This window comes from Chlorocebus sabaeus, chromosome 7, assembly GCF_047675955.1.
Source record: "Chlorocebus sabaeus isolate Y175 chromosome 7, mChlSab1.0.hap1, whole genome shotgun sequence".
Classification (NCBI taxonomy): Eukaryota; Metazoa; Chordata; class Mammalia; order Primates; family Cercopithecidae; genus Chlorocebus; species Chlorocebus sabaeus.
This window is the reverse complement of record NC_132910.1, coordinates 138,734,849-138,744,063: the sequence shown is the minus strand read 5'-3', so window position 1 is coordinate 138,744,063 and position 9,215 is coordinate 138,734,849.

The following is a 9,215-nucleotide window of genomic DNA, read 5'->3' as shown; positions in this document are numbered from 1 at the left end:
AAATACAAAAAATTAGCCAGGCGTAGTGGTGCGCACCTGTAGTCCCAGCTACTCAGGAGGCTGAAGCAGGGGAATCACTTGAACCCGGGAGGTGGAGGTTGCAGTGAGCTGAGATTGCACCACTGCTCTGCACTCCAGCCTGGCAACAGAACAAGACTCTGTCTCAAAAGAATTCAGAGCAACGGCTCTCAAACCCTTACGTAATTTTTTAAGAAAAGATAATGATGACTCATAAAGGAAAATGTGAGATGTTTAGCAATAAATGTATGATTAATGTTCAAAACCCAATAATACACATCTCCATGTCTAGCTACTGCAAATTAAAAGCTAAAATAAATACTTTGGATCAAACATTGCTATACAACCCCCAACATAAAAATAAAATTGTTTATAATAAGCTAGAACATATGATAAGCCAAACTAGTGGTTCTCAAAATTGCCCCAACTCCAGAGGGAACATTTCACAATGTCTGCAGCAGTTTTTTAGTTGTCACCAGAAGATCAGTGCCACCGGAATCTAGTGAGTATAGACCAGTGATGCTGCAGTGTATCCTACGGTGGACAGTGCACCCGATGCACAAAGATTTATTCGGCTCAAAACACAGTAGTGCTGAGGCTGAGGAACCGTGATCTAAACCAACAATAATAGTAAAAAACAAGAGTAGCAAACTTTGAAAACTCAAATCAGAATATTGTTAAACCATTATCTGCATTCTTTCTCCAGAGTACAGGAATTCCTAATGTACCCATTTAGTGAGGGCTTTGCAAGTTACATTTATAACTTGGCACGATCTCGGCTCACTGCAACCTCCACCTCCCGGGTTCAAGGGATTCTCCTGCCTCAGCCTCCCAAGTAGCTGGGATTACAGGCGTGCACCACCACACCCAGCTAATTTTTGTATTTTTAGTAGAGATGGGATTTCACCATATTAGTCAGGCTGCAAGTTATTTATTAACAGCTAATTATCTTAGAATATTGAATTTAAGAGAAAGAATAAATTAATATATTGACCTGACCTTGTGAATATCATAATTAATAAGTAGGTTATTAGTTAAATACTTTGGTCATAATTCTATACATTTTCATCCGTTTTGTTTGTTTGTTTGTTTGTTTTTGAGATTGACTCTCTGTTGCCCAGGCTGGAGTGCAGTGGCACGATCTCGGCTCACTGCAACCTCTGCCTCCTGGGTTCAAGCAGTTCTCTTGCCTCAGCCTCCCGAGTAGCTGGGATTACAGGCACGCCACCATGCCCAGCTAATTTTCTGTATTTTTAGTAGAGATGGGATTTCACCGGGTTAGCCAGGATGGTCTCGATCTCTTGACCTCATGATCCACCTGCCTCAGTCTCCCAAAGTGCTGGGATTACAGGTGTGAGCCACCACGCCTGGCCTTTCATCCATATTTTTAAAAATACATTCATAATGTCCAAAAACTCCAGTTCCAACTAGTTCCACCTCCTGCAAGACCCCCTTTGAACCTTCCAACCCAGACCCTATGTCTTCCCCGTTTCTCCGTTCTGACACACGGATGAGACTGTCAGGGTTGTGTTCTTATGACAGAAAGCCTGACTTAGAGCTTTGTTCGACCAACCGGGTTTTCGGATGATCTTCCAAGGAGTCCAGCAGTCAACATTTCTCATCTTTTGAGCAAGAAATAATTACAAATTTACCTTCACCTATTCTTTCTCCTTCTCTCTTGCAATCAACCAATTTTTTTCCTACCTTGTATTGCCTCCAAATTCCTGTGGGCTTTTAGGAAATCCTCACCCGGAGATCAGGGCTTGGCAAACTTTTTCTGTAAAACTAGGTAATTAATATTTTGGACTTTATTGGTCATACTGTCCCTCTTGAAACTAACTCTGCCGCTGTAGTGCATATACAGCCAGGAGAGTGCTTAAATTAATGCATGTGGCTCTACTCTTCCAATAAAACTTTGTTTATAAAAACAGGGGCCACAGTTTGCCTACCCCTGCTATAGATGATTCCTTTTCTGTTTTCAATATTGAAACGATTCCTCAGTCAGGACCTTCTAAAATTAACTTTTAAAAAGCTAACGTGGGCCGGATGTGGTGGTTCCTCCTATAAGATACGCACTTCAGGAGGCCCAGGCAGGACGAGAGCTTGAAGCCGGGACTTTGCGACCAGCCTAGGCAACACAGGGAGACCCTGTCTCTACAAAGGATAAATTAGCTGGGCATGGTGGCTTGCACCTGTGGTCCCAGCTATAGGGAAGAGTGAGGTGGGAGGATCACTTGAGCCCAGAGTTTGAGGCTACAGTGAGCTATGATTGCACCATTGCACTCCAGCTTGGAAAACAGAGAGAGATGTCTCCAAAAAACATATGTGTAACTGTATCTCCTGGTTTTTTTTTGTTTTTTTTTTGTTTTGATACAGAGTCTCGCTCTGTCGCCCAGGCAGGAGTACAGTAGCGTGACCTCAGCTCACTGCAACCTCTACCTCCTGGGCTCAAGCAATTCTCCTGCCTCAGCCTCCCGAGTAGCTGGGATTACAGCCATGTGCCACAAAGCCCGGCTAGTTTTTGTATTTTTAGTAAGGACCAGGTTTCATCATATTGGCCAGGCTGGTCTTGAACTCCTGAGCTTGTGATCCGCCCACCTTGGCCTCCCAAATGCACTCTGGTGTGTATGTTGGTTTATGCTATCCACTTCTGTGTTCAGTCCAATCTGCTTTCTGTCTCTTTCTGCCTGCAGGCCTTAAACTCTTCCATATTGCTAAATCCAACTGATTTTATTCCTTTTTTTTTTTTTTAAGGTGGAGTTTCATTCTTGTTGCCTAGGTTGGAGTGCAATGGTGCGATCCCAGCTCACCACAACCTCTGCCTCCCAGGTTCAAGTGATTCCCCTGCCTCAGCCTCCCAGGTAGCTAGGATTACAGGCATGCACCACCACGCCCAGCTAATTTTGTATTTTCAGTAGAGACAGAGTTTCTCCATGTTGGTCAGGCTGGTCTCGAACTCCTGACCTCAGGTGATCTGCCTGCCTTGACCTCCCAAAGTGCTGGGTTTATAGGCGTGAGCCACCATGCCCAGCCACTTCCATTTCATATTACTCAAGCTCTCAGAAGTAGTCAATGCTATTAATCTCTTTATCCTCAATAAATTCTCCCTTGACTTATAGGACGCGTGCTGTCCTCATTTTCCTACCCTTGTGCCAAATGCATCTTTCCCTTTAAACTTGTAGTAAATACTCCTGTTCCTTCCTAGGATCTCATTTCTCATTCACTTCTCTAAGCGAACCTCATGTCCACAGCAGAAACTATCAGCTCCTCAGAAGTGGCCCCTAAATGTATACAGTTAAGTGTTGCAGAATAGTGTTTTGGTCAATGATAGATCATACATATGACGGTGGTCCCACAAGATTACAATACTGTATTTTTACTGTACCTTTTCTATGTTTAGATATATAAACACATTGTGTTACAGTGTGCAGTCCAGTAACCTGCTGTACAGGTTTGTAGCCTAGGAGAAACAGGCTACGCCACACAGCCTGGGGGTGCAGCAGGAAGTGCCACTCAGGGGTATGTAAGTACACTGACATTTGCGCAAGGACAGCATCGCCTAAGGATGCATTTCTCAGGAGCTGGGGGGACACACACGACTGTACTTCTAACCCATGAGTTCCATTGGTAAAAATCGGTTCATGAGAGGTGAGAAAAGTCTTATATATTACAGTGGCCAGGGCCCTCCAAAACAGCCCAGTCCATAAACATATGCAGTATATGTGTGGTAGTAAAATTTCATGAGGGAGGAAGTGATTAAGGAAAAAAGTGCAAAAAATCTGTAGAAGGATCTAGGATCATCTCAAAGGTTTTCATTTTACAGCGCTGTGGGATTTTAACCAGTTTTGTATCTAATGTAACTAAAATGTTGAGAGACATTGCTCTACCCCAAGTGTTATTTTTTTTTGTTTTTCTGGGTTTTCTTTGAGACAGAGTCTCGTTCTGTCGCCAGGCTGGAGTGCAGTGGCGCAATCTTGGCTCACTACAACCTCCGCCTCCTGGGTTTAAGTGATTCTCCTGCCTCAGCCTCCCGAGTTGCTGGGACTACTGGCACATGCCACCATGCCTGGCTAGTTTTTTGTATTTTTTAGTAGAGACGGGGTTTCACCGTGTTAGCCAGGCTGGTCTCAAACTCTTGACCTCGTGATCCGCCCACTTCAGCCTCCCATAGTGCTGGGATTGTAGGTGTGAGCCACCGCACCCTGCCCAAGTGTTTCTTTAAGCTTTATAGTTGTGTGACCAACTTTTCGACATACCTCAAAATTGTATCTTTTCTGCTAGACCCAGAGGTCATCCTGTGCTCCCAGAAATGTTCCTTTCCAGCATACTCACAAAGTTGTCCGCTTTCCGCTATCCTCACGGCCACCATCCAGGCCAAGTCTCCGTCCTCACTTGCCTGGTTTCTCCATTTCTCATTCCTGACACATGTGAGTTTCACACGGCCGCAAGTGTGAACTTTCTGAATTATGGCCGGGCGCAGTGGCCCACGCCTGTAATCCCAGCACTTTGGGAGGCCGAGGCAGGTGGATCACCTGAGGCCAGGAGTTTGAGACCACCTTGGCCAACATGGTGAAACCCTGTCTCCACTAAAAATACAAAAATTAGCCGGGCATGGTGGCGGGTGCCTGTAATCCCAGCCACTCGGGAGGCTGAGGTAGGAGAATTGCTTGAACCCAGGAGGCGGAGGTTGCCTTGAGCCGAGATCGCGCCATTGCACTCCAGCCTGGGCGACAGCAAGACTCCATGTCAAAAAAAAAGAAAAAGAAAAGAAAAAGGAAAATCAATAAAGTAATATTAATGAAATAGTGGAGCTGGGTGAGTGATGTTGGGGTTCCAGGGGAAATATGCCTGCATAAGAACTAAAAAGTGAGTAAAGGATATTCAGGCAAAATGGTGCATTCGTTTATTAGGGTTGCCATAACAGACCCCCCACAAGCTTGGTGGCTTAAACTACAGACACTTATGGTCTCCTAGTTCTGGAGGCTAAAAGTGTCAAATTGGTTTCTTCTGAGGACTTTCCAGGCCTCTCGTGGCCTCTGGTGGCTTGCTGGCAGTCCCTGGTTTTTCCTTGGCCTGCTGCTGATACAGCACTCCCTGCTTCACCTTCTTCTTCACTTGGTGTTCTCCCTGTATGGCTCTGTCTCTCCATGGGGCATTTTTAAAAATAAGGGCACCAGTCATATTGTGATAGGGCTTGCCCCACAATATGGCTTCTTTTTTTTTTTTTTTTTTTTTTTTTTTTTTTTTTTTTTAAGAGATGGAGTTTCGCTCTTGTTTCCCAGGCTGGAGTGCAATGGTGTGATCTCGGCTCACCACAACCTCCGCCTCCCAGGTTCAAGCAATTCTCCTGCCTCAGCCTCCCAAGTAGCTGGGATTAGAGACATGTACCATCACACCTGGCTAATTTTGTATTTTTAGTAGAGACGGGATTTCTCCATGTGGGTCAGGCTGGTCTCAAACTCCTGACTTCAGGTGATCCCCCTACCTCAGCCTCCCAAAGTGCTGGGATTACAGGCGTGAGCCACTGCACCCGGCCAATATGGCTTCATTTTAACCCAATAATAACAGTGTTTTCAAATAAGGTCACATTCTGAGGAATTAGGACTTTTTTTTTTTTTTTTTTTTTTTTTGAGACAGGGTCTTGTTTTGTCACCCAGGCTGGAGTGCAGTGGTGGGATCTTGGCTCACTGCAGCCTCCACCTCCCAGCCTCAAGCGATCTTCCCACCTTAGCCTCTGAGTAGCTGGGACTATAGGTATGTGCCACCGTATCTGTTTCTTTTCTTTTTTGTTTGCTTCTTTTTTTGTGTGTGTATTTGTGTGCGTGTGTGTGTGTGTGTCTGTGTGTGTGTGTCTGTGTGTGTGTGTGTGTGTAGAGACAAGTTTTCACCATGTTTCCCTGGCTGGTCTCAAACTTCTGGGCTCAAGTGATCCCAACTTGCTGGGATTACAGGCATGAGCCACCACACCTGGCCGATACCAGGACTTTAACACATCAGTTTTGGGGGCTAAGTGGAAGGAATTAACACAAATGAGCCTATAAGAAAGTTGTTATGAAAATGAGCTGTGCATGGTGGCTCATGCCTAATTCCAATGCTTTGGGAGGCTAAGGTAGGAGGATTGTTTGAGCCCAAGGATGTAAGGTTACAGTGAGCCATGATTGTGCCACTGCACTCCAGCCTCAGTGATAGCGCGAGACCCTGTCTCAAAAAAAAAAGAAAGTTGGTGTAAAAACAGTATTGCATGTATACCTTCAAGCTTGCAAATCCTGTCACCTGAGAACTTTTGTTTTTGTTTTTGTTTTTTGAGACGGAGTCTCTCTCTGTCACCCAGGCTGGAGGGCAGTGGTGCAATCTCGGCTCACTGCAACCTCCACCTCCTGGGTTCAAGCAATTCTCCTGCCTCAGCCTCCTGAGTAGCTGGGATTACAGGCGCCTGCCACCACGCCCGGCTAATTTCCTTTATTTTTAGTAGAGACGGGGTTTCACCATCTTGGCCAGGTTGGTCTCCAACTCCTGACCTCGTGATCCACCTGCCTTGGCCTCCTAAAGTGCTGGGATTACAGGCGTAAGCCACCGCACCCGGCCAACCTGAGATTTTATAAATCCTAATATCTAAACCATATCTCCCCAAGGATAACATCAGAATCTTTGGGGTTGGAAACTAGGCATCATTTTTTTTTTCAAAGCTCCTTAGGTGATTACAGTATCCAACCAAGACAAGCAACAAAGTTGGCAGAAGCAAGAAATCAAAAACAACAGCTGGTTTGTTCAGTGGCTCTAGCCTTTCGTGTAGTGTATGATTTACTGTTTAAATGTAAAAATGTGTTGAAGGTGCTAGGGATTAGTAATAATGAAATGGCTGTTTTAGGAAGATTGTTAATTGGGCAAGGTATAATTGGAAGTAGCTTTAATAAGTGATAAGTGGGCTGGGCGCAGTGGCTCACGCCTGTAATCCCAGCACTTTGGGAGGTCAAAGCAGGTGGATCACAAGGTCAGGAGTTCAAGACCAGCCTGACCAATATGGTGAAACCCCGTCTCCACTAAAAAAATAGAAAAATTAGCTGGGCATGGTGGTGCAAGCCTGTGGTGCAAGTCTTTAGTCCCAGCTACTCGGGAGGCTGAGGCAGGAGAATTGCTTGAACCTGGGAGGTGGAGGTTGCAGTGAGCTAAGATCACGCTACTGCACTCCAGCCTGGGCTATAGTGCGAGACTCATCTCCAAAAAAAAAAGAAAAAAAAGAAGCAATAAGTGGCCAGGCATGGTGACTCATGCTTGTAATCTCAGCATTTTGGGAGGCCAGGGCAGGAGGATTGCCTGAGTCCAGGAGTTCCAGACCAGCCTGGGCAACATGGCGAGATCTTTTCTCTACAAAAATACAAAAATTAGCCTGTCATGGTGGCACACACCTGTAGTCCCAAGTACTCAAGAGGCTAAGGTGGGAGGATCACTTGAGACTGGGAGGTCGAGGCTGCAGAGAGGCAAGATCATGCCACTGCACTCCAGCCTGGGCGACAGAGCAAAACCCTGTCTCAAAAAAAAAAAAAAGGGTGTAAGTCTTGGATATTTGAGTTAAGTAGACCTAGGAAACCTTTGGCCAGAGGAGCCTCCAGTGCTATGGAATGCCTGGGATCATCTCTACACTGAAAAGATGTCTCTATATTTGTATGTGGTAAATGTACTTTGGACAACAAGTGTATCAATAAAGTAGAATATCTAGTTTTGTTCTGTAGTTATAACTTGGAAAAAGTGCTCTATACATGTGCAGGGATGTCAAGCTGTGAGTTTTTTAATAGCCAAACAACTAATACATTTCTGGGTTAAGGATTAGCAGGAGAGGCTCAGGAAGTCACACAGCTCATAGGAATCTGGACCAGCTCCTTCTGTCTTCGATGGAAAGGCAGCGCAGTCAGCTCAAAATAGTCTGTGTAGGGCTGAAAGAAGGAGAGGTGCGTGAACTCACTGCCGTTAATTTTTTGATCTTGTACAAAGCAAGGAAAGGAATTACAGGAGAGAGAGGAGATAAAGAATTCACAGGGAATAAGGAATTTGAAGCTTTGATTTTTCGGATTTTCTGATTGGAATGTGATAAATGCTATCAATGGTACATGGAGGTTAAAAAACGCATAGGTGGGTAACGGCAAAAGATGGATAAGTTTGCATTTTAGTTATGGCTCGACAAATTGGAATGTATATAAGAGAATGGGCATTTTGACCTGGAAAGAATCAAGTATGAGATTGGAAATTTAACCTCACATGAGAAGAAGGAATTCTCTGTAACGATAGATGGATGTGGTAGAACGATAAATAAAAAAGATGTGAATTTAAATATTACTTCTCCGTTCAAAATAGCAATTTAAGTTTGTCATACATTTGCTACCTGCCAGGTAAGGTTCCGAATGCTTTCTATTACCTCATCTACCCTAAATGGTAGATACTTTTTTTTTCTTAACTGAGTCAGAAATACAGCCAATATGTTCAAAATCTCCAGAGAGTGATACTTAGATTCTTGAAACCCAGGCTGTTTATTCTTTCCAACCACACAAATTGAATCTCTTTAAAAGGATTTGCAGACAGATAACAGGCTCACTGGAGGGGAGAGTTGGGGAAGTTGAGGCCTGGCAAAAATGTGGAGGTGAGGTTCACATTACTCAAAGGAAGCCGTTGATGGAAACTTAAAATTATTTTCAAAAAGTGTATTTATGTAAAATAAAATTTTTAATTAAAAAATAGATTAGGGCCGGGAGCTGTGGCTCACGCCTGTAATCCCAGCATTTTGGGAGACCGAGGCAGGCGGATCACAAGGTCAGAAGATTGAGACCATCCTGGCTAACACGGTGAAACCCCATCTCTACTAAAAATACAAAAAAAAAAAAAAAAAAAAAAATGGGCTCACCATTTATCGCATGGTGGCAGGCTCCTGTAGTCCCAGCTACTTGGAAGGCTGAGGCAGGAGAACGGCGTGAGCCCGGGAGGCGGAGCTTGCAGTGAGCCAAGATCGCGCCACTGCACTCCAGCCTGGGCAACGAGCGAGACTCCATCTCAAAAAATAAATAAATAAATAAATAAAATTTAAAAAAAAAAATAGATTAAAACCAGACCGGGTATGGTGGCTTATGCCTGTAATCCTGGCATTTTGAGAGGCTGAGGCAGGCAGATCACAAGTTCAGGAGTTCAAGACCAGCCTGACCATTATGGTG